The 25,070-nt window shown below is 44.1% G+C and overlaps 1 protein-coding gene across 2 annotated transcripts in view; it reads left to right on the top strand.

The window, feature by feature from the left end:
* The window catches only part of tenm1 (teneurin transmembrane protein 1), a 1,787,780-nt gene that overhangs the window by 1,288,315 nt on the left and 474,395 nt on the right, over positions 1–25,070 (top strand). The window lies entirely within an intron of this gene.

Below are 25,070 nucleotides of genomic sequence, written 5' to 3'. Positions count from 1 at the left end.
AAGGAGACATCTTAATTTTTTGTCCCCCAGCTTTCTCTCCCTTTCCTCTGCCTGATCCACCTCATAGAAATGATTTCACTAATAACATCGTCCCCGCAGCTTCCCTTTGTCCCCATTTCATACGTTTCAGCTGCCAATTTATTGCGGAGTTAATCACAGCCTAGAAACATAGAAAATAGGTGCAGGAGGAGGTCATTTGACCCTTCGAGCCATCACCACCATTAAACATGATCATGACTGATCATCCAGAATCAGTACCCCGTTCCTGCTTTTTCCCCATAACCCTTGACTCTGTTAGCCCTAAGAGGTAAATCTAACTCTCTCTTAAAAACATCCAGTGAATTGGCCTCCGCTGCCTTCTGTGGCAGAAAATTCCACAGATTCACAACTGTCAGGGTGAAAATGTTTTTCTGCAGCTCAGAGATTTTTGATTTCCTCCCACGGTCCAAGGACGTACAGGTTTTGGGGTTAATTGGCTTGGTATAAGTGTAAATTGTCCCTAGTGTGTGTAGGATAGTGTTAATGTGCCGGAATTGCTGGTTGGTGCAGACTCGATGGGCCGAAGGGCCTGTTACCGCACTTTATCTCTAAATCTAAAAACTAAACTAAATCTACTTGCATTCCACGTTGCATTTAGAATCCACCTCTCCACCAATTCCAATATTGCTCGCCAGTGGGGGGGGGGGGAGGTATTGGTTTCCAGAGGGCTAGTGTAGACATTGTGGGCCGAATGGATTCTTGGGCTGGCAGCCTACTGTTTCAACGATTTTAAAAGCCAAGGTAAAGCAAACATTTGGGCTGCAGCCACCTGACAACCAACATTCAGTTTTGTGAATACAAACCTTTTTAAAAAAGCGAGGCAAACTATTGGGCTGCAGCCACTTTACAACCGCATCGAGGGGACTCACCATGGAGTAGATCTGCGCTCCGTGTTATTCGCAGCTCAGAGAGCTGTGACCCTCTCGCTTCCTGGGTCTGGCAGAGACTGACTGAGGTACGACACTTTTGGGTTTTATAGTCCCTCCCCCTGCCGCCAGCGGGGGCAGCAGAGAGAATGGGGATTAAAATAAAAACATTAATATCTCTCTGAATTTTCATCGATGGGAAAAATCCTCTGGTCCAGGAAGGCGGAGGGGGTCTCAAAACGAGGTGTCCAAAAATGACAGCCGTAGGTGGCGGCGTTCTCTCGGAAATCGCACCACAGTGGGCCAAAAGCAGTCAAGATCAGACTTTTAGTAATACAGAAATAATATTCTTAAAGGCTAGATGCATGAAAAATGTTTCCGATGTTGGTAGAGTCCAGAACAAGGGGTCAGAGATTATGAATAAGGAGTATGCCATTTAGGACTGAGAAGAGGAAACATTTTTTCACCCAGAGAGTTGTGAATTCTCTGGCACAGAAGGCAGTGGAAGCCAATTCACTGGATGTTTGCAACAGAGAGTTAGATTTAGCTCTTTGGGCGAAAGGAATCAAGGGAGAAAATGTAGAAAAAAGCATGAACGTGGTACTAATTTTGGATGATCAGCCATAATCATATTGAATGGCGGTGCTGGTTCAAAGGGCTGAATGGCCTACTCCTGCACATATTTTTTTATGTTTTTCTATATTTCTAAAGAAATTCCCACGCATCTATTTCCTAAAGGGTCGTCCTTTAATCCTGAGGCTATGACCTCTGGTCCCAGACTCTCTCACTAGTGAAAACACCCTCTCCACATCCACTCTATCCAAGCCTTTCACTATTCGGTACTCCAGCACATTGTGTCTTGCCATGGAATTATGGTTGGCTCTCAAGAGTCTAAATCTCTGCGTTCACTGTTGTTTTTCCATCCCACCTTCTGAACTGTAATTAGCTATGGGCCATAAATCCTGTTAGTTATCAGTGCCATTGCTTGAATGAGTAATATGGAAACCACATAGATATATGTTTTCTTCCTGTAAAACTTTATTTTACTTCTCTAAAGAGCCATGGGTTTATGGCAGTTTCGTGAAATATATTTCACATTGACTTTGAACGCATAGGATAATATTTCTTGTAGAATGGTCCCTTGATTCCATATCTCAACTGGATCAAGGCACTTCAACAATCTCTGACGGAAATAGAAATCCTAGAAGTTTGGACAGATCCATAGATTTGATGTGAAGGTAATTTTTGAAGTAAATGACCAATTGATACTGTGAAACTACCAATTGCAGCAGGGTGGCTATTGTGCTATAACTGGCCATGAGTCTTGTGTGTGCTTGAATGATCGATTGTAGTGTGGATGGATAGAACAAAAAACGGTGTGAAAAAGCTGCAAGATAAATACCATCGAATCAATAAACAATAGCCAAAGTTTATAGCATTCATTGGGAAATTTCAAGACCCCGAAGAAAAAAAAAGATTAATAGTCTCACGGATAAGTTTAGTTTAGTGTAGAGATACAGCGCGGAAGCTGGCCCTTCGACCCACTGTACCGTCTGTTTGTACACTGTACACTGTTTGCTGTACCGTCCAATTAAGTCAGCTGATGATGAAGATGGTCTCCAATAGGATCGCGATACTATGGTTGAGTGGTCACAACAATGGGGCATGCAGTTCAACCCTTCCAAATGTGAAACCATGCGTGTCACCAGAACGAGGAATCCAGGCGAAACATCTTACAATATACTTGATACCACCCTTGAAGAATCCAAACAAACCAAGTATCTTGGCATCAAATTGCAGAACGATTTGCGTTGGAATGGTCAGACTCATCATGCAACGGTGAAAGCAACAGGTGTCCTAAACTTTCCGAGGCGCAACTTTCATCATTGTTCAACTTCTGTCAAGGAGAAGCTATACTTCACCCTCGTTAGACCACATTTGGACTACGCAGTTACAGCATGGGACCCATACACAAGTAAAAAAATTTCTTCCATCGAACGTGTCCAAAGACAGGCAGCTCGATTTGTTACTAACACCTATGAGAGAGAAGCGAGTGTCACCAAACTTCTGAATTTTCTGGGGTGGAGCCCTCTCCAAGACAGACGTGAAGCTCACCGTTTGACCTGTTTTTACAAAATGTTAAATGGTCAGCTCGACATAGATTACAAGACCTACACCAAACCCAAACCAATTAGGAGCAGACGAGGGCATTCGATCCAATTTGTGATCCCAGCTACAAAGACAGATGTGTACAGCAATTCATTCTTCCCCCGCACAATTAAAGCATGGAATAATCTCCACCCTACTATAGTTACCCAACCAGATGCAACTAAATTTAAAGTAGCTCTTTCTTCCCAATAACCCTTTCTGGCTTAATCCCTCCCTTCACCACCTCCAGTTTAAATTCCATTTGGAATATTTTGGAGGACCAAGAAACTAAGAACCAAGAACCACTGAGTATTCACCGACCGGTGACCCCCGCACACTAACACTATCCTACACACACTAAGGACAATTTACAATTATACCAATGCCAATTAACCTATAAACCTGTACGTCTTTGGAGTGTGGGAGGAAACCAGAGATCCCAGGAAAAACGTTTTTCCTCGTCTCCATTCTGAATGGCCTACCCCTTTTTCTTAAACTGTGGCCCCTGGTTCTGGACTCCCCCCAACATCGGGAACATGTTTCCTGCCTCTAGCATGTCCAAGCCCTTAACGATCTTATATGTTTCAATAAGATCCCCTATCATCCTTCTAAATTCCAGACTGTACAAGCCCAGCTGCTCCATTCTATCAACATATGACAGCCCCGCCATCCCGGGAATTAACCTGGTGAACCTACGCTGCACTCCCTCAATAGCAAGGTCAACTATACTTTTCAAGGGTTGCTGTTCACATGCCTTTTCTCCTTCACATGCAATAGTGGGCCAGATACAACGTGCATTAAGACCTCAATGTTCCACCTCTGGGCTGGTGTATGGGTGAATGTTGGTCGGCACGGTCTCGGTTGGCCAAATGGCCTGTTTTCACTTCTGTACCTCTTAAAGTCTAAAAGTTTGTTTAGTTTAGAGACACGGGATGGAAACAGGACCCTTGGCCCACCGCATCTACTCATTCACACCAGTTTTATGTTATCCCACTTTCTCATTCACTCCTTATATGCCAGGGTAAATTTACGGAGGCCAATTAACCTACATGTCCCTAAACTAAACTAAACTAAAGTGAAGAAGAAAGCCTATTAGCTCTGAAGGGGTAGAAGAGTGTTCAAATAGGGTTGATTTTAATCAACCTGTTATGAGATAATCATGATGGTATATATATTTTGCATTACTGCTTCATGGTCAAGTGTGGCAGTGAATTTATAAGCTATTGCTTAGTCAAAGCTAACATTCATAATTGATAGCAGAGGCTATTCAAGAACACTGTGACAGAGAACATTTTTAAGGACATTAGTGTTGAGTTTTGCATGATAAATAAGTATCTAAAATCAGCGAGCTGAAATTAAATAGATGTGACCCTGAGTGGATTACTAAATCAATAGTGAAATATACAGAAATCAATAGAGAAATAAATAGAAAGGTCTTGACAAGGCTGTAGGAAGAAAGGGAGCGCAGTTTACTCTAAGGAATAAAGACACATGTTGTGAAAAATCAGAGGAGCAAAAAGCTTAGAATCTAAAGCATAGGTTTAGCTCCAAGTGCAAACAGAAAAAATATATTTCTGTGTTTCAACAATATGAAAGCAGTGATAAGAAATTGCATGTATATGGTGCGTTTAATATAAAACATCGTCCTAAGTGTTTAATTGAATGTTGATAGTAATGCATGCCAAGTCAATAAAGTCATATTTGGCAGTGACTTAAAGCTTAATTGTCAAGGTTGGTCGGACGGAGATCTTAAAGGAAGAGGCATAAAGGAAGTCTCAGAATTAAAGGGCCTGCCCCACTTGGGCGTCATTTGCGCGTCACGCAGATGGCACATGAAGATTTTGTACATCCCAAAACCCTGGGGCACGCGTGTCACTGCCTATGTGACCACGCTCCATGCTCGCATCACGATGCGCGTGTCGTGTGTCGTGCATCGTGACGCGTAAATCATGTCGCGTAAATTACGCGTAATTGACGCCCAAGTGGGACAGGCCTTTAAAGGATGTTCCCTTATGAAGAAGATGAGGAAGAATTTCTTTAGTCAGAAGGTGGTGAATCCATGGAACTCTTTGCCCCAGAAGACTGTGGAGGCCAAGTCAATGGATATTTTTAAGGCGTAGATAGATAGATTCGTGATTAGTACGGGTGTCAGGGATTATGGGGAGAAGGCAGGAGAATGAGGTTAGGAGGGAGAGATAGATTAGCCACGATTGAATGGTGGAGTAAACTTGATGGGCCGAATGGTCTAATTCTACTCCTTTCACTTATGATCGTATGAACTTATGAGAAGCAGAGCATCTGCAGTTACTTGTTTCTGCAAAAAATTCCAGATTCTGGTGACCGGTTATTAAAATGAATGTCTACCAATGCCAGTAAAGGGATTAGAAATGTACAGAACCTCAGACTCAGTGGAATATAGTTAGTCAAAGGATGAAAAGTTGCAGACGTCAATCTAGTTTATTCAGATACAGTGAAAAGCTTTTTGGTGCGTGCTAACCAGTCAGGGAAAAGACTATGCATAATTACAATCAAACCATCCAGCGTGTACAGATACGGGATAAAGGGAATAACGTTTAGTGCAAAGTATAGTCCGATTAAAGATAGTCTGAGGGTCTCCAAGCAGGTAGATGGTAGATCAGAACTGCTCTCTAATTGTTGGTAGGATGGTTCAGTAGCCTGATAACAGCTGGCAAGAAACAGTCTCTAAATCTGGAGGTGTGCGTTTTCAATGCCAGAGACCAGGGTTCAATCAGAGAGTGGTGAATCTCTGGAACTCTCTGCCACAGAAGGTAGTTGAGGCCAGTTCATTGGCTATATTTAAGAGGGAGTTAGATGTGGCCCTTGTGGCTAAAGGGATCAGGGGGTATGGAGAGAAGGCAGGTACAGGATACTGAGTTGGATGATCAGCCATGATCATATTGAATGGCGGTGCAGGCTCGAAGGGCCAAATGGCCTACTCCTGCATCTATTTTCTATGTTTCTATGTTTCTAATCCTGACTACGATGCTGTCTGTACAGAGTTTAAATGGTCTCCCTGTGACTATGTGAGTTTTTCCTGGTGCTCCAGTTTCCTCCCATGCTCCAGAGATGCACAGGTTTGTAGGTTGAATGGCTTTGGTGAAAATAAAAGTATCCATTTTCTCTAGTGTGTAGGATAGTGTTAGTGTACAGGGTGATTGCTGGCCTGTGTGGATTTGGTGAGCCAAAGGGCCTATTTCCTCACTGTCTATCTAAAGTCTAAAGTCTACCATGTCCTCCAGCGATGCTGCCTGACCTGCTGAGTGCCTGCAGCACTTTGTGTCCAACCAGCATCGACAGTTCCTTGTTTCCACTGCTGAAAAACATCTTGACTGAAGGCTGTAGGTTAGTTGGTCTCCTATGAGGATCTAAGGAAGTGAATATGTAACATGAACAAAAGATGGACACAAAAGGCTGGATTAACTCAGCAGGTCAGGCAGCATCTCTGGAGAAAAGGAATAGGTGACGTTTCGGGTCAAGACTGTTCTTCTTCAAAAAGATGAAGTGGTTCTTCAAAAGATGAAGAAAGACCGGATAGACTCGGTTTGTACTCGCTAGAATTTAGAAGATTGAGGGGGGATCTTATATAAACTTACAAAATTCTTAAGGGGTTGGATAGGCTAGATGCAGGAAGATTGGTCCCGATGTTGGGGAAGGCCAGAACAAGGGGTCACAGTTTAAGGATAAGGGGGAAATCTTTTAGGACCGAGATGAGGAAAACATTTTTCACACAGAGAGTGGTGAATCTGTGGAATTCTCTGCCACAGAAGGTAGTTGAGGCCACAGTTCATTGGCTATATTTAAGAGGGAGTTAGATGTGGCCCTTGTGGCTAAACGGATCAGGGGGTATGGAGAGAAGGCAGGTACAGGATACTGAGTTGGATGATCAGCCATGATCATATTGAATGGCGGTGCAGGCTCGAAGGGCCGAATGGCCTACTCCTGCACCTATTTTCTATGTTTCTATGTCTATGTTTCTGGGTTCCCTATAATTACATGGAGGAATACCTGGCTCATCCTGCACCAAGTGCCTGATGTGGAATTGAGAGTAAATGAAGGGGTAAGAAGTGGTGCTTGTGAGTTGGTTATCAGCATTGTGTAAATGTAGAGACTGAGCTTGTGCTTCTGATGGGAAACATGCAAATGAGAAACACAGTAGGTGTGAACGAAATGGATGGAGCGGGAGAAATCAGAAGTGACAGCATTGGAGTGAAAAGTCAGTGAACGTGAATCTCCAGTTATGGCTGGAAGGGTGATAATGAAAGCAGGCAAGTGTGGACCCAAGAAGCTGAACGCTGGCATTGAGGTGATGGGGAAGAGTGGTGCAGTAAATATCTCAAAAGATGCAGACATGCCAGCGAGGACGGGGAGTGATGGAATACCATTGTCACAGTCGCATGAGGTGCAATGTGTGAAGTTGATGGGAAGCGTTTTGTTGCTGAGACAAGGAGACTAATTAGACTCCGGCAAAAGATGGATGTGAGTTTAGGAGACAACAACACTCTCAAGGACTTTGGAGAAGGGAGAGGGGAGGGGGACGGAAGCGTTGCTGCGGTTTCGCGTTGCAACAACGGCAGGCAGGGACATGGTTGGTGACTTTTTATCTGGAGAGATGGTGTCAACAGATTTGAAGGAGAACACCATCGCCTAATGAGGAGAGAAAACAAAAAGACATTATCAGCAGTTCATCAGCGACAGGAGCAGAATTAGGCCATTCGGCCCATCAAGTCTGCTCCGCCATTCACTCATAGCCAATCTGTCTCTCCCTCCTAACCCTATTCTCCTAATAACTCTTGACACCCAAATGATCGTCGAGGGGAATTTTGGCAGTAGGCAGTTAAGTGGAGAGAGGATGTTTTTGGGGTTTTTTTTAATCGAAAATAATGTATTTAATTACGATCACGATAAAAAAACCAAACACATCCACCACCACAGTACAAAATCACCAACTTATCTCAACACTAAATTTTCAGGCAACTATGTTGCAATCCTTACAAATATACTAAATAACTACCATACTATGTTCCGCTCTAACACCACCCGGGGATGTAACCCTGGAAAAGGGGCAAGCATCTGGCTCGGGCAAAAAAATTAATATGAGTTGGATGGAGTGGATGCAGAGAGGGTGTTTCCACTAGTGGGAGAGTCTAGGACTAGAGGGCATAGCATCATAATTAAAGGTTGTTCTTCTAGGAAGGAGATGAGGAGAAGTTTCTTTGGTAGACATAATTGCTGGAGAAACACAGCGAGTGTGGCAGCATCTATGGAGCGAAGGATATAGGCAACGTTTCGGGCCAAAACCCTTCATCAGACTGATGCAGGGGGGAGGTGGGGGGAAGAAAAAAGGAAAAGGAGGAGCCAGAGGGCTTGAGGGAGAGCTGAGAAGGGGAGGAAACAGCACGGGCTACCGGAAATTGGAGAAGTCAATGTTCAGGCAACCGGGATGCAGACTGCCCAAGCGGAATCTACTCACAGCCTGACTCCAGTCTGCCTTTGAATCTTTCTTTGGTCAGAGGGTGGTGAATCTTTGGAGTTCTTTGCCACAGAAGGCTGTGGAGGCCAAGTCAGTGGATCTTTTTAAGGCAGAGATACACTGTAGATAGATTCTTGATTAGTACGGGTGTCAGGGGTTATGGGGAGAAGGCAGGAGAACGGGGTTAGGAGGGAGAGATAGATCAGCCTGGATTGAATGGCAGAGTAGACTTGATGGGCCGAACGGCCTAATTCTATTCCTATTCATTATGACCTTAAAAAACTTTTCACTGTACCTTGGTACACATGACAATAAACTAAAGCAAACAAACTAACATCTGTGAATGTAACAATGGCAACTTTTCAAAACTGTCTCAGCATATTTTGTGCATTGCTTTAGTACATTGATGTACTTTTGTACATGAATATAGTTTTGTACGTCACTTCTATTTAAGTTTAATATGCCCTTGGTCATAAAAAGGACATGGAATAAAAATATGGACGATTGAAACGAGTTTTGCAAGGACTTAATCTACAATGAATATCTGTGTAAATATGCTGCAAATCGCATCCCATTTTACACCTTTTGAAAAGAACAATTTGAAAACGTATTCCTTTTTAAAGATGTTTCTTTTAAATTCTGCAGCCATGCTGCTCGTGGACGTAACATCTATTGTTGTTCATCTTGGAGCATTTAAACATTTCCTCTTGTACTTTTGAACCTTGGAGCAATTGCTAGAGAGCTGCATTTTGATAGGAAGGCAACAGTAGATGCCTGCTGCTATTTACCCGTGGAAAACCACCAGTAATTTACAGCGATCACACTTCGTAGATAAATTTGGATGAAGTTGCTCTTTGAGGTGGCAAAGTACCGACCATCAAAACCTGTCGAAAATCACACACAATCATCAAACTCGCTATTCAAACGTATTCAGTGCAGTAAATTGCTAATCATGCCGACCAAACTATCAAGAAGATCTTAATAGAGACACAAAATGCTGGAGTAACTCAGCGGGAGAGGCAGTATCTCTGGAGAGAAGGAAAGGCTGACATTTCGGGTCGAGGCCATTGTTCAGACTGATGTCAGGGGAGAGGGAAATACATAGATAAGGAAGTGTCACGCTGCGATTAGTCACACACCTTCATTGGCCGGCGTGGACATGGTGGGCTGAAGGGCCTGTTTCCACATTGTATCTCTAAATCAAATGAAAAGACCTAAGCCCCTGTCCCACTTAGGAAACCTGAACGGAAACCTCTGGAGACTTTGCGCCCCACCCAAGGTTTCCGTGCGGTTCCCGGAGGTTGCAGGTGGTTGCCGGAGGTTGCAGGTAGTGGAAGCAGGTAGGGAGACTGACAAAAACCTCCGGGAACCGCACGGAAACCTTGGGTGGGGCGCAAAGTCTCCAGAGGTTTCCGTTCAGGTTTCCTAAGTGGGACAGGGTCATAATAAGGTACATGGATAGGCAATTTTGGTGGGACAGTGGAGGAAGAGACTGACTTTGGTGCCTTCCCACACAGTGGAAACTTTGGTTCTGCTGTGTGGGGATGTTTTGTGTTGAATTCTATAGTGTGTTGAGTCATGTTTATTTTTATTGTATGGCTGTATGGGAATTCATTTCACTGTGCCATCTGGCACACGTGACAATTAAATTTATCTTGTATCTTGTATCTTGAAATGCAGAACTAGATTAAATGGGGCATTTTAGTCGGCATGGATGAATTGGGCTAAAAGACCTGTTTCCCTGCTAAGACTATTATTACTCAGGGCAATGTTTGAATGGATGGAGGGAGCATATTATTTTTTATTGTTCTGTGCAAACATACATCGCAATGTCAGCAAAATTATTTTACTTTCATTAAATCTTACTTGTAAAAATAAAAAAAACTTTATTCTGAATAAAAAATACAAAATATACAAACACGAACTGTGCAAAAATTCTTCCAACATTCTCGGAAGCTTTACGCACATCCATTAACATTGTATGATAGTGTTCACTGAAATATCTTTATGCCCCGCACCCTTGCCACTTATGTGCCCACCCCCCCGGGGTGATGTTCCTTCCCTCGATTGAGGGGCATCTCCAGCAGCGGAAGGACCCCCTGTGGTCCTCCCCCACTGAGCCTTGGCGTTGGCTGCACCAAGTGTCAGTGCGTCCCTCAGCACGTGCTCCTGCAGTCTGGAGCGGGCCAGTCGGCAACATTCCCCGAAGGACATCTCGCTCTGCTAGGAGCTCAACAGGTTTTGGGAAGACCAAAGATCGTCTTTCACCGAGTTGATGACCTTTCCAGCAACACTCGTTGTCCGTCTCTGAATGCATCCATAAACCACAGAATCCTCTGTTATGGAGCTGTTCGGAATAAACTGTGACAGGGACTCTTGCAAACTTCTCCAGAATTCTTGCAAATCCACGCTCTGCGAAGAGGCGGGCAAACGACTTGCCTCCATAGCAGCCGTCCCGAGGGCAACGTGTGCTGGTCTTGAGGTTCTGACAGTGCAGGATGGATCTGACTGGGGAGGGCTCCCCTCACCGCCAGCCAAGCCAGGTCTTGGTGCTTGTTGGTGAGTTGTGGCGATGTTTGCAAACCCACACTGCTTCATGACCTACTTCACTGAAACAGAACTGCAACAGACTTGTAAAAATCAGCAGAATTGTTGTTCCCAGTTCCATTTTTAATCTGTGCCGAGTTAGTTGCCAACAGCAAGGTTGACAATTTGCACAAAAGGTCACGACTCAGTCATGAATTGGAAAGAGACTATCTCAACAACAGATCCTGGGGCTATTTACTAAGTAGTGACTGCCAGTGAGAAGTTCTCATTTGTGAATATTAGCTGAAGAGTGGATCATGCTCCTGAAAGGATCCTGAGCAAATTAAGAGAAAACCAAGTTATTTTCATTCTGCCTCCTCAGAATTTGAGGCAACATTTAAAGTGAAAGAGGCAAAGTTTAAATGTGACGTGTGGGGCAAGTTTTTTTTTTCACGTGGAGTGGTGGGTGCCTTGGACGAACTGCCAGTGGCGATGGAGACCGATACAATAGTGGTGTTTAAGTGGCTTTTAAATGGATGTGCAGGAAATGGAGGGATATGGATCACTTGCAGGCAGAGGAGATCATTTTAAATTTGTGTCACGTTCGGCAAAGACATTGTGGACCGAAGGGCCTGTACCCATGCTACAAACATCTCATATCTCAGGAGTTCCCAACCTTTTTCGTCCCGTTTACCCCTGGCAACTTTAATAGCACATGACAATGTTATTTCACTTATTTATGAACAACTAATGATAATAATAATAATAATAATAATAATAATAATAATATATTTTATTGTCATTGCACATAAGTGCAACGAGATTTGGGTATGCAGCTTCCATCCGACATCATAACTTAAGTAACTACTAAAATTTAGGTTTAGAGAACCCCGAGAACATAGTTTGTACAAAGAACATTACAACCGTAAAATAGTCAAAACAGGCTATAGTGCAGATGTGTCTGTGCGACGTGACCATCTGAGGGAGACAGATACTGGTATAGCAGAACCTCCCAAACACAGTCAGTCAATGAGAAAACAATATGTACAAACCTAGTGTAGTGGCGGTTTTTACAACTTCTCAAAATCCAATTTTGATAGCCACTAATTTGTTGGGTATGATTTCAAATGTAGTCTCGCGCACTCCACAACACATTTGAAACAGCAAAGATGAAACTACCAGAAGTAGTCTCTTGATCAACAGCTTCTTTATTGTAGTAACACAAACCAATGAAATTGGGATGAGGATAGGTGATTGTGAGTGGGATATTTGTTATACTGATTGTATTGGGAAGGGTGATTATAGGGTGATGGGTTGTATATATGACTAAGATACTGTATAGTATATGAGGGTTTTTGCTTTTCTTTTTGTCTTTTTTCCTCTCTTTTTAGTATGGCTTTGTAAATATTTGATTAGTGTATAAATGTAAATAATTTGGTGTACATGTAGCTGCTGGTGTACATATGGTGTACATATAGCTGCTAAATCTGTATAAGATAATTACAAGCAGTTGAATAAGGGGTGGGAATTAATAAGCTTTGGCTTCTTCCTGCTCCTTTTCGGACACATACGATTTCATTTACTTATAGATATTGTTTATGTCACTTTATAAATGTGCTTGTTTTGTTTTTTGTATGTTGTTTCACACTTGCTTTTTATTCTTTTATTCTGTTCGAAATAAAGAATTAAATAAGTAAATAAATAAATAGATAAGCAACTCATCACTTTCCGTTCTTGATCATAGTTCCATTCAAATCATAAAAACGTCTTCTTGCAGAAGTACATTGTCTGGCAACATATATATGTCCCGGTCATGCTCGTGACCATGGTAGAACACGGTTTCGCTCCATGCCCGACATCAAACTGAAACTAATCATCTGAGCGTCTGCGCCAGAATCCTCTGGCCAAAAACACGCCCCAGACTACGTATAAAATCCCACCCACATTAACACAGGCAGATCATAATTAAAGGTAATTGGACATGACTATAAAAAACTTACTTAAGCTTAATGGCTCCAGCACCCAGAATCAACAAATCTATCCCCTGGGTAGGCAAAACTTACCCCCTGTGGTAAATTTACCCCAGGTTATGAACCCTTGCCCAAAGTCTATATATTTTCTCTTCTGTAAAGGTGAAATGACTTTCACTAAGTCGGACACCTTTATCCACCAAACTGCAATTGTTGTAAGACTTTACAATACAATACAATACAACGTTTATTTGTCACATTGCACAAAAAGTGCAAGTGAAATGATACGTCAGCAGCGATACAATGATAAAGGGCACACACAAAAACACAATAAATTTTTAACATAAACATCCACCACAGCATTCATCACTGTGGTGGAAGGCACACAATTTGGCCAGTCCTCCATTTCCCCCCGTGGTCGGGACCTCAACCCTCCGCAGCCGTTGCTGCGGGCGTCCAGATGGTAAGGACAAGGTACAAGTCCAGGTAAGTCCAGAGTCGGCTCCTCCCCACCGGAGACCGCGGCTTTTAGTTGGTGTAGGCCACAGGCCGGCGGCCGAAGATTTAAAGTTCCCTCCACGTCGCAGCCATAAGCACCGCAGTCTACAGGGCCGGCGGTCGAAGCTCCCCTCCAGGGGTGATATAAGTCCATACCGGACCCGCGGTAGAAGTTGGCCGCGGGCCGGCGGTGGAAGCTTCTTCTTCCCCCCGGGTCCCCCACGAGGGATCCCGGGCTGTAGACGCCGCACCAGCTGGAGCTGTGCAGACCGCGGCTTCAGGCTGCCGTCTGCTGCGGGCCAGCGAAACGGAGCGCTCCCCTCCAGCGAGCCCCAGCTCCGTGCTGACAGTCCACGCTGCACCCGCCGCCGGAGCCCCGAGCCCCGGGCGCGTCTCCGGGAAAGGCCGCGCCGATCCTCGCTGTTAGGCCACGGGGGTGGCGACCTGGAAAAAGTCGCCTCTCCATGGAGGAGGCGGCCGAAACGGTTTCCCCCTTACCCCCCCCACACCACCCCCCACACAAAACACACTAAGAAACACTAAAAACAGACTTTAAGACATACTAAAAAAATAAAAAAAGAACTAAAAATGCTGAAATATGTTCTGAGCCCCAAACATAGTTATTAAGAGGAAGGGATTCTACTAAAGCTGAGAAAAAAGGGAAATGTATTAAGGGCCTGTCCCACTTACGCAACCTTTTCGGCGACTGATGGCACCTGTCACATAGGTCACCGAAAATGTTCAACGGGTCGAAAATTCAGCGGTGACCCGAAAGATGCTACGACTCTTTGGGTGACTAGGAGACTGCTAACGACCATACAGGCGACACCCTGGCGAAATGTCACGGGGTGAAGCCTGTTTGGTCGCGAGTGGTCGCCCAAAGAGTTGTACCTTGTTCTGGTCGCCGCTGGATTTTCAACGTTGAAAATATTCAATGTTTGAAAAGTCGTGTAAGTGGGACAGGCCCTTTAGAACAACGTGAGAACATGCACAGCAATGCTTGAAAAATGATTTATATACATTAAAGTTCAGCTGTTCCTTATTCACAGCCTACTTCAGCAGAACAGAACCGTAGTGTACCTGTAAACATTGGCCACAGCTCCGCGAGTTAGCTGCAAACACTGTAATCTAGTCGATCTTTACGATACTTGTAATAGAGATGCCTCGCATTTACGTGAGTGCTGTATTGATTTGAAAGGAAAGAAACCCATTCTGCTTCTGCTATATACTGTATGTGAAGCTGTGTGTTAGGAAGGAACTGCAGATGCTGGATTACACCGAAGATAGATGAACAATGGACAAATGAACCCTGACGCATTGTCACTTTGCACGTATCCACAACTTTTATCTTGTCTATTTTTACAGTTTTTAATCTTTATATTTGCTTTTAAGATCGATACACGCTGTGTGTGCTCGCAGAAATCTGTGTTGTATGACTGCTTATCAGTACATTGTCCTGCCTGTATGTTGAGCCACGTCAAAGAAGATTTTCTGTTACTACAGACAATAAAGTTTTCTGAATCTGAATCTGAATAGACACAAAATGCTGGAGTAACTCAGCCGGACAGGCCGCATCTCTGGAGAGAAAGAAAGGGTGACGTTTCAGGTCGAGACTGAAGAGTCTGAAGAAGGGTCTCGACCCGATATGTCACCCATTCCTTCTCTCCAGAGATGCTGCCTGTCCCGCTGAGTTACTCCAGCATTTTGTGTCTCTCTGATGTGAAGCAACACCAGATTTGATCACAACTGGGAATGACATGTATAGAATGCTGCATATTGCCTGGGCAGCAATCTAATCAAGAGGTCCAAGTGGAATCGGTGGCTGCCTGTGGGTGACTTGGGTTACGGCGTAGAAATTATATATGTTGTACACATACAGTATGTAGCAGACGCAGGTTGGGTTTCTTCCCTCTCACATGGACAGAACGCATTAGCATTAGGCAGAGACATCAAATTGATCTACAGGAATCACTGCCTGAAAAAGGCAACCAGCATGAGCAGAGACCCACACCACCCTGGCCACCCCCTTATTTCACTCCTGCAGATATAGAAGCCAGATATAGTAGCCTAAAAACTGTAACTATATATATATGACATGAAACTGCATTTGAATGTGGTGGCCTTGCACCCTGCATGAAATGGTATGAAACTGCACTTGAATTTGGTGGCCTTGCACCCTGCTTGAAATGGCATGAAACTGCATTTGAATTTGGTGGCCTTGCACCCTGCATGAAATGGCATGAAACTGCATTTGAATTTGGTGGCCTTGCACCCTGCATGAAATGGTATGAAACTGCACTTGAATTTGGTGGCCTTGCACCCTGCTTGAAATGGTAGGAAACTGCATTTGAATTTGGTGGCCTTGCACCCTGCTTGAAATGGAATTTCAAAGAATAGCCATGAGTCAACTGCCAGCCCACCAGCCGTGAGTGAGCTGCCAGCACATCAGGCTTGAATGACTGAGCTGCCACCGCAAGAATCCATTTGACCCACAATGTCCATACTAGCCCTCTGGAAACCAGTCCCTTCAGCCCACAACACCAATACTAGCGCTCCAGAAAGTGCGCCCCCTCCCACCCCTCCACTGGCCACCAATATTGGAATTGGTGGAGAGGTGGAATATTGCGTTGGTGGATCAGCCCTCCCGTGTGAACATGGGACCCAATGGGTCCCACTTAGTCTAGTCACAATTTTACACACACACACTTGTTTACAGGATACTGTGTATGCACATTCTGTTATGCTGCTGCAAGTAAGAATTTCATTATTCTGGGACATATGACAATAAAATTCCTCTTGACTCATGATTACATCGAGATCTTTTACTTGGGGATGAATAGGTTAGTCTGCCTTTATTTCTATTTTTAAGTTTCTCTATTTGCTGTCAGTGGCATTACACATATCCATAGCCAATTCCGTACTTTGCTGGTACCAAGGGAATCGGCTCATCTGCAATGTAATCTTTGTGGTCAAATGATCATGAATTGCATGTGCCAGCACTTCCAATTTGCACGAGAAGTAGGTGAGGTTCCCGTGGCCTGCACTGACTTGTAAAAATGATCCAATCAATCAATTTGAAATTCAATGGGCCGCACAAAAGCTGGATTGGTCATCACTGCCTGCAGGATGTGGAACCGATTGACAGAATGCGTATTCTTTCTTCAATATCATATGTCCCAGATAGGACAATGAAATTCTTACTTGCTGCAGCACAATAGATTATGTAGATGTAGTACATAACGGGATAAATAATTCAGTGTGTGTGTATACACATGCACACATATTCAATAAATAAACAAATATCGTGCAATAAAAATAATTGTTGCAGTTCAGAGCTTATTTGTTGTCATGTTGTTGCCTGATGGCTGTAGGGAAGCAGCTGTTCCTGAACCTGGACGTTACAGTTCTGTTATGTTTCTGACGGTCCAAAACGTTCAACCTCACTCAGTGAGGGTCTGGAAATAGTAGTTTAGTTTAGAGTTCAATCTGAGGAAGGGTCTTGACCTGAAACGTTGCCCATTCCTTCTCTCCAGAGATGCTGCCTGTCCCGCTGAGTTACTCCAGCGATTTGTGTCCATCTTCGATTTAAACAGTTCCTCCCAACAGAGTTTAGTTTAGTTCAGTTTAGATAGACAGTGCAGAAACTGACCCTTCGGCGCACTGAGTCCATGCCGACCAGCGATCACCCCGTCCACTAGCACTATCCTAGATATGCTAAGGATAATTTACATTTTTTTTAACCTGCAAACCTACACATATTTGGAGTATGGGAAGATTATGGGGAGATTATTGTTGACTTCAGGCAGACCATCCATATAAACGGGACTGAGGTGGAGCGCGTCTCCAGCTATAAATTCCTCGGAGTACATACCTCGGAGGATTTGTCCTGGTCCCTCAACACCTCCAAGCTGATCAAAAAGGCACAGCAGCGCCTTTACTTCCTGAGGAGGCTCCAGAAAGCCCAGTGGTCCCGGCGGGTTCCTGTACCACTTTTAACCGCTAAATTGGATAGGCATATCCTGACCACCTGAATGGAGGGTATGGTACAGCAGCTGCACTGCTGCGGAAAGGAAGGCACTACAAGGTGGTGAAAACCGCGGCACATCATCGGTGCCCCGCTCCCTGCCATGGATGCCCTCCACCGAAAAACGGTGTCTTCGGACAGGCTGGGAAGATCTCAAAGACCCCTCACAGGGCCGACCATGGCCTGTTTGCCCTCCTGTCAGGGATTGTTATAGGGCCTCAGGTTACGTACTAGTTATAGTTCAGCTTTTAGACAAGACATGGCATGTTTCTTCTACAACAACAATTGCAGAGTCCCGCCGATAGATTCTCGGCCCTTCGTCCCCACTGTTTCCGTATTCGACCAGCGATTATTCTGTACTTCTCTCCTTTCTATTTTTTTTATTTCTTTATGCACAACTACTACGGACTGACGCAAAACTGCATTTCATTGTACTCCTACTTGTATTTGTGCGATGACATTAAAGTTGAATTGAATTGAATTGAATTGAAAACCGGAGCACCAGGAGGAAATCCATGCAGTCATAGGGAGAACATGCCATCTCTGTACAGGAAGTACCCGTAGTCATGATAGAACCCGGGTCTCTGGTGCTGTAAGGCAGCAACTCTACCGATGCACCACTGTGCCAACACTTATTCCTCTGCATTCAAAGGCAGCTCTCTTAGAATGGAGCATTAGAGTTAGAAACCTGAACACAGCTGAGCCACTCAGGTCAGCATGTCGAGATAACGAGCCATACTGTATCCAGGGGCAGCGCAGTAGCGCAACGGTAGACAGCGCCAGAGACCCAGATTCAATCCTGACTATGAGCGCTGCCATATGGAGTGTGTACGTTCTCCCTGTGACCTGCGTGGGTTTTCTCCGGATGGTCCAGTTTCCTCTTACACTCCAAAGACGTACAGGCTTATAGGTTGATTGGCTTTGTTAAAATTAAAATAGGTTGAAATTGTCCCCAGTGTGTAGGATAGCGCTAGTGTACAGGGGTGATCGCTAGGCGGCGCGGACTCGGTGGGCCGAAAGGAACTGTTTCCTCTCTGTATCTCTACAGACTAAAGACCACCACTGCTGATTGGTATCGAATGACCCTGCTTTTATAGAACTTGGAGTACAGTATTTGACATGTCCACATCTGGAGTATTGTGTGCTGTTCTGGTCACCACATTACAAGAAGGATGTGGAGACATGGAAAGGGTGCAGAGGTGGTTCACCAGAATGATGCCTGGATTAGGGGGTCTTAGCTACAGGGAGAGGTTGGACAGTCTAGGATTGTCTTCTTTGGAAAGCTGGACGTTGAGGGGAGACCTGATAGAGTATACAAAATGATGAGAAGGAATAGATCGTTTAGGCAGTCAGAATTATTTTTTCCCCAGGATAGAATAATCAAATACTAGAGGACATAGCTTTATGGTGAGAGGGGCTAAGTTTAAAGTACAGGGCAAATTTTTAACACAGTTGTTGTCGAGTGCCTGGGATCCACCATCGGTGGTGGTGGTTGAAGCAGATACATTAGTAACATTTAAAATACTCTTTGATAGGCACATAGATATGCAGGGAATAGAGGGATATGAATAATATGCAGGCAGATAAGAGTTGGTCTTGGGGCTATGATCGGCACTGGCATTGTGAACCAGATGGCCTGTTCATATGTTATACTGTTCTATGTTCTACGGTGCCCTCCATAATGTTTGGGACAAAGACCCATCATTTATTTATTTGCCTCTGTACTCCACAATTTGAGATTTTTAATAGAAAAAAAATCACATGTGGTTAAAGTGCACATTGTCAGATTTTAATAAAGTCCATTTTTACCCATTTTGGTTTCACCATGTAGAAATTACAGCATTACATAGTCTTCTTTATTTCTTCAGTCAGAGGGTGGGGAATCTGTGGAATTCTTTGCCACAGAAGGCTGTGGAGGCTAAGTCAATGGATATTTTTAAGACAGTGATAGATAGATTCTTGATTAGTACGGGTGTTAGGGGTTATGGGGAGAAGGCAGGAGAATGGGGTTAGGAGGGAGATATAGATCATCCATGAATCAATGGCGGAATAGACTTGATGGGCCATATAATAAATGTTTTTTTTTTTTATGGGCGCCTTTCAAGAGTCTCAAGGACACCTTACACAAATTTAGCAGGTGGAGGAAAAACATGTAAGGGGAATGAAATAAATAGTAGAGACATGACTAGTACACAAAGTAAAGACAGAATTCAATACAAAACACAATATGAGGCAATTAATACACAGATGAAAAGGGAGGGGGACGTGGGGCTAAGAATAGGCAGGGGTGAAGAGATGGGTCTTGAGGCGGGACTGGAAGATGGTGAGGGACACGGAATTGCGGATCAGTTGGGGGAGGGAGTTCCAGAGCCTGGGAGCTGCCCTGGAGAAGGCTCTGTCCCCAAAGCTGCGGAGGTTGGACTTGTGGATGGAGAGGAGACCAGCTGATGTGGATCTGAGGGGCCGTGAGGGTTGGTAGGGGGAGAGGAGGTCAGTGAGATATGGGGGGGCCAGATGGTGGCGGGCTTTGTAGGTGAGGATCAGGATTTTGTAGTTGATCCGGTGGGAGATGGGAAGCCAGTGAAGTTGCTTGAGGACTGGAGTGATGTGATGCCAGGATTTGGTGTGGGTGATGAGTCGGGCGGCTGCGTTCTGGACCAGTTGGAGTCGGTTAATGTAGGTGGAGCCGATGCCAAGGAGAAGTGAGTTGCGCTATATATATATATATAATTGAGTTGCAGTATAAATATATATATATATAAATATATATATATATATATAATATATAAATGGCCTAATTCTGCTCCTATCCCATGACCTTATGATCTTAATGTACAAAGCCCCATCATCGTGTGAGCGTGTCACATCATCTGTTTTGATTAGAAGGCAATAAAATTAATTACTTTCTAAAATAATTTGAACGTGCAGTTTCCATTAAACATGTTTAGTAATTATAGCATACATCTTAGATAAGAGGAGAGTAGTAATTAAGCCATATTGTGAACATCATTAAAAGTCTTCCATTTTATAATTTCGGATATTTTTCAGTTGATATGTGGAAAGAAAATACTTTTGTCACTTAAGACTTGTGAAACACAGTTACATAGCTAGAGTAATAGTGCTGTCAAGTTGAGTTTATTGCCTTATGCACAAGTATACCAAGGAGCAGACACAATGAAAGCCTTGCTTGTAGCAACATTATAGGCACAAAAGACTCAGATAACACATAGTAATATAAATTGTCCATAAATCTTAGGCAAGTCCTGCAGGACAGGTACGTAGAAGAAAAACACTGTGTAAAAAAACAGTGGTGTAAAACATAATGAGAAAACAAGCCCGCAGTAGTGCAAGAGCTGCTAGTCTGCAGTGATCCTTTACCAAGGGAGGATTGGGGTTGTGCAATTTGGTCCAAGATTCTGCAACTTGTAGGGAAATAGCTGTTTGGTTTAGTTCAGTTTAGAGATACGGCACGGAAACAGGCCCTTCTCCCCACCGAGTCCAGCGATCCCCGCACATTAACACTATCCGACACACACCAGGGACAATTGACACTTATCCAAAGCCAATTAACCTTACAAACCTGTACTTCTTTGGAGTGTGGAATTTGAAGCTGCTAACTCTCTCCACTGCAACCACCTCTGGCGCGTGGTCTCCCAACCTCCTTTCTGAAGGTGATAATCAGTTCCTTAGTTTTATTGACGTTGAACACATGCTCTTGAGAGGTTTCTGTGTCACCGCTCAATGGTTTAAGTTTAGTTTAGTTTTGGAGATAGTGTGGAAATAGGCCCTTCGACCCTTCGACCAATGATCAGCCCGTATAACAGTCACTATCCTAAACACTGTGGATCATTAACCTACACACCAGCACGTCTTTGGGATGAGGAAGGAAACCAGAGCACCCGGAGAAAACCCACGCGGTCACAGGGAGAAAGTGCAGACTCCGCAAAGACAGCACTCGTAGTCAGGACTGGACCCAGTTCTTAAGGCAGTATCTCTGCCGCTGTGCACCAAAATGTTTAATCTAGTGTTATTAACCTCAAGAAGAGTAGAGGGGGATACAAGGAGTCCCAACTTGTCCATGCCCCATCTACAGTGGTCCCGCCTGCCCAAGTTTCTCCCATATCCCTCAAAATCCTCCGTGGCTTGGGTTCCCAAATCAGTCTCGAACCAGGGGCCGCGGGCTCCACGATGTTAAAGTCCACAGGCCTGCGGTTGGAGCTCTCCACAGCCGATCCACGGCAAAGGGATCGCAAGCTCCACGATGGTAAATCCGCGCCGCGCCCATGGTTGAAGTGCCGGGTCGGTCTCCAGGAAAGGCTGCGCCACTCCACGATGTTAGGCCGCAGTGGGGGCGGAGACACGATACGGAAAAAAATCGCATCTCCATCGAGGTAAGAAATTGAAAAAATGTTCCCCCCCACCTCCCTCCCCACATAAAACAAACCAATAAACACAATGAACCAATAAAACATACTCATTATCACGTACTTGAAATAACAAAAACAAAAGAAAGGACAGACAGACCGTTGGCGAGGCAGCCATTGCTGGCGCCACCTGGTGGTCAGACATGTTCCGAGTTCTGATCACTGTTGTGTAGCCACAGAGTCACAGAGTGATACAGTATGGAAACAGGCCCTTCGGCCCATCTTGCTCACACTGGACAACATATCCCAGCTACACTAGTCCCACCTGCGTGCGATTGGCCCATATCCCTCTAAATCTGTCCCATCCATGTACCTGTCTAAATGTTTCGTAAACGTTACATACCAACCAAACTTAGAGTGGTATTCAAAAACCTGATGGTTGTTGACAAGAAGTGATGTTTGGGACTGGTTGTCATTGCTATCGGAGTCCTAAACCTCGCTAATCACTGTCTGTGAAGCCATCTTTAGAGACTTGTTAAGCATCAGAATGGGATTGAGAGGAAATGGATATTAAAAATCTCTACGGAACATGGTGCAACTGGTTAAAGATGTATTAGACAGGTTGTAAAGTTAGATTAATGTCCTGGGTTTGTGTGGAACAGACGTTAGGGTTGTTCTGCAGCAGATATCTTAATCACCTCAGGACCTATCAAAGGGGTGGCATCTCATAGGGCGTGTGATACCCTTGGAGAACACATGTCTCTGTCAGTTTTAACTTTGCATTGCATTAACAAAAAAAAGCCTTGGGCTTCAATTCCTTTACTTATCGGGACCTGCTCCATGAATCCAGAGATACTTTGCTCTTAGCGTTCAGCCTGCTGACAGAGAGTAAATACAAGAAAATAATGCAACGGTGTCTCTGCACCGAGAATTATTCACAGCGATCGTCGTGTCAACAGCATGAATCTGAAACCGAGATTTCCTGTTCACATCGAAGATAGACACAAGGTGTCTTATGGAGGGGCGGTCAATCTTGAGAGGAATAGATCGGGTGGATGAACAGAGTCCCTTTTTCCAGAGTAGGGGAATCGACCAGACGACATAGGTTTAAGTTGAAGGGGAAAAGATTTAAGGGAAATAGAAACATAGACATAGAAACATAGAAATTAGGTGCAGGAGTAGGCCATTCGGCCCTTCGAGCCTGCACCGCCATTCAATATGATCATGGCTGATCATCCAACTCAGTATCCCCTACCTGCCTTCCCTCCATACCCCCTGATCCCCTTAGCCACAAGGGCCACATCTAACTCCCTCTTAAATATAGGCAATGAACTGGCCTCAACTATCCTCTGTGGCAGAGAGTTCCAGAGATTCACCACTCTCTGTGTGAAAAAAGTTCTTCTCATCTCGGTTTTAAAGGATTTCCCTTATCCTTATCCTTAAGCTGTGACCCCTTGTTCTGGACTTCCCCAACATCGGGAACAATCTTCCTGCATCTAGCCTGTCCAACCCCTTAAGAATTTTGTAAGTTTCTATAAGATCCCCTCTCAATCTTCTAAATTCTAGAGAGTATAAACCAAGTCTATCCAGTCTTTCTTCATAAGACAGTCCTGACATCCCAGGAATCAGTCTGAAGAGCAACCTTTTCACACAAAGGGTGGTGGGTGCATGGAACGAGCTGCCAGGGGAGGTGGTTGAGGTAGGGACTACCTCAATGTTCGCAATGTTTAAGAAACAGTTAGACAGGTACATGAATAGCACAGGTTGGAGGGATATGGGCCAAACGTAGGTAGGTGAACCTGGTGTGGATGGGTCATGTTGGCCAGTGTGGACAAGTTGGGCGGAAGGGCCTGTTTCCACACTATATGGCTCTATGACTAAGTGCTGGAGTAACTCAGCGGGTCAGGCAGCATCTCTGGAGAAAAGGAATACTGTAGATGACATTTCATCCTTCTTCAGACAGAACATTCCTACACATTTCCTGTTGACGTGATGCTTTTAAATGGTTTTTGATTAGACAATTCAAAATGCATACAATCATCAAGTGAGGAGTCAAGTTTTATTGTCAACCACATGTACAATATGCGGTTGATGCCTATTTATTCCAGAAGTTCACAGTGGAGATTTAATAATGTATGAATTATTCACTTGAGCTATCATGTTGTAAATGCCTATTTAATGAATTACAAATTATTCAGCTATTTAACATATTTTTCGACTCTTTCTTAGTACACAGATAATAGTCATTTATTTTTAATGGGCTGGTTTGGGCTGGTTTGTGGACACAATCCATTAGCTCTGCAACTGCAGATTTACTTTCATTTACTTTCTGTAGAGTTGCACCAGAATTTGTCATGAATTTTGGACTCGGCCTGAACTGAGAAGAGCAGTCCTGAACTATTATTGATGTTTTAGAAGGAACTGCAGATGCTGGAAAATCAAAGATAGACAAAAGTGCTGGAGAAACTTAGTGGGTGCAGCAGCATCAATGGAGCGAAGGAAATTGGCAACGTTTCGTGCCGAAACATTGCCTATTTCCTTCGCTTCATGGATGCTGCTGCACCCCGCTGACTTTCTCCAGTGCTAGTGTCTACCTTCTGAACTATTATTGACTTCATTGGAGACCCTCGGACTATCTTTGATCGGACTTTACTTGCCTTATTTTGCACTAAGCGTTATTCATTTTATTCCCTTTATCCTGTATCTGTACACTGTGGACGGCCCGATTGAAATCATGTATGGTCTTTCTGCTGGTTACACTGGGTCTTTCTGCTGACTGGTTAGCACGCAACAAAAGCTTTTCGCTCTATCTTGGTACATGTGACAATAAACAAAACTCAAAATCTAACTCAAAGGTGCAGTGCCCATGCCCGAATTTGCACAAACATATCACGTAAAAAATGTGTGTCTTGCTAACTGATCAACATGACAAATTTATTAATATTAGCTAGCAAACCCGGATCGATTGTGGAAACAAAGAACTGCAGGTGCTGGTTTATACCAAAGATAGACATAACGCACTAGAATAACTCAGCAGGTCAGGCAGCATCTCTGGAGACGAAGGATGGGTGACATTTCGGGTCGGGATCCTTTTTCAGACTCACTGAAATCTTTAGACTGAAGAAGGCTTTTTCTCCAGAGATG

Source organism: Leucoraja erinacea, chromosome 12, assembly GCF_028641065.1.
Source record: "Leucoraja erinacea ecotype New England chromosome 12, Leri_hhj_1, whole genome shotgun sequence".
Lineage (NCBI taxonomy): Eukaryota > Metazoa > Chordata > Chondrichthyes > Rajiformes > Rajidae > Leucoraja > Leucoraja erinaceus.
The sequence above is the reverse complement of the archived record's forward strand: the minus strand, read 5'-3'. Positions and strand labels throughout refer to the sequence as shown.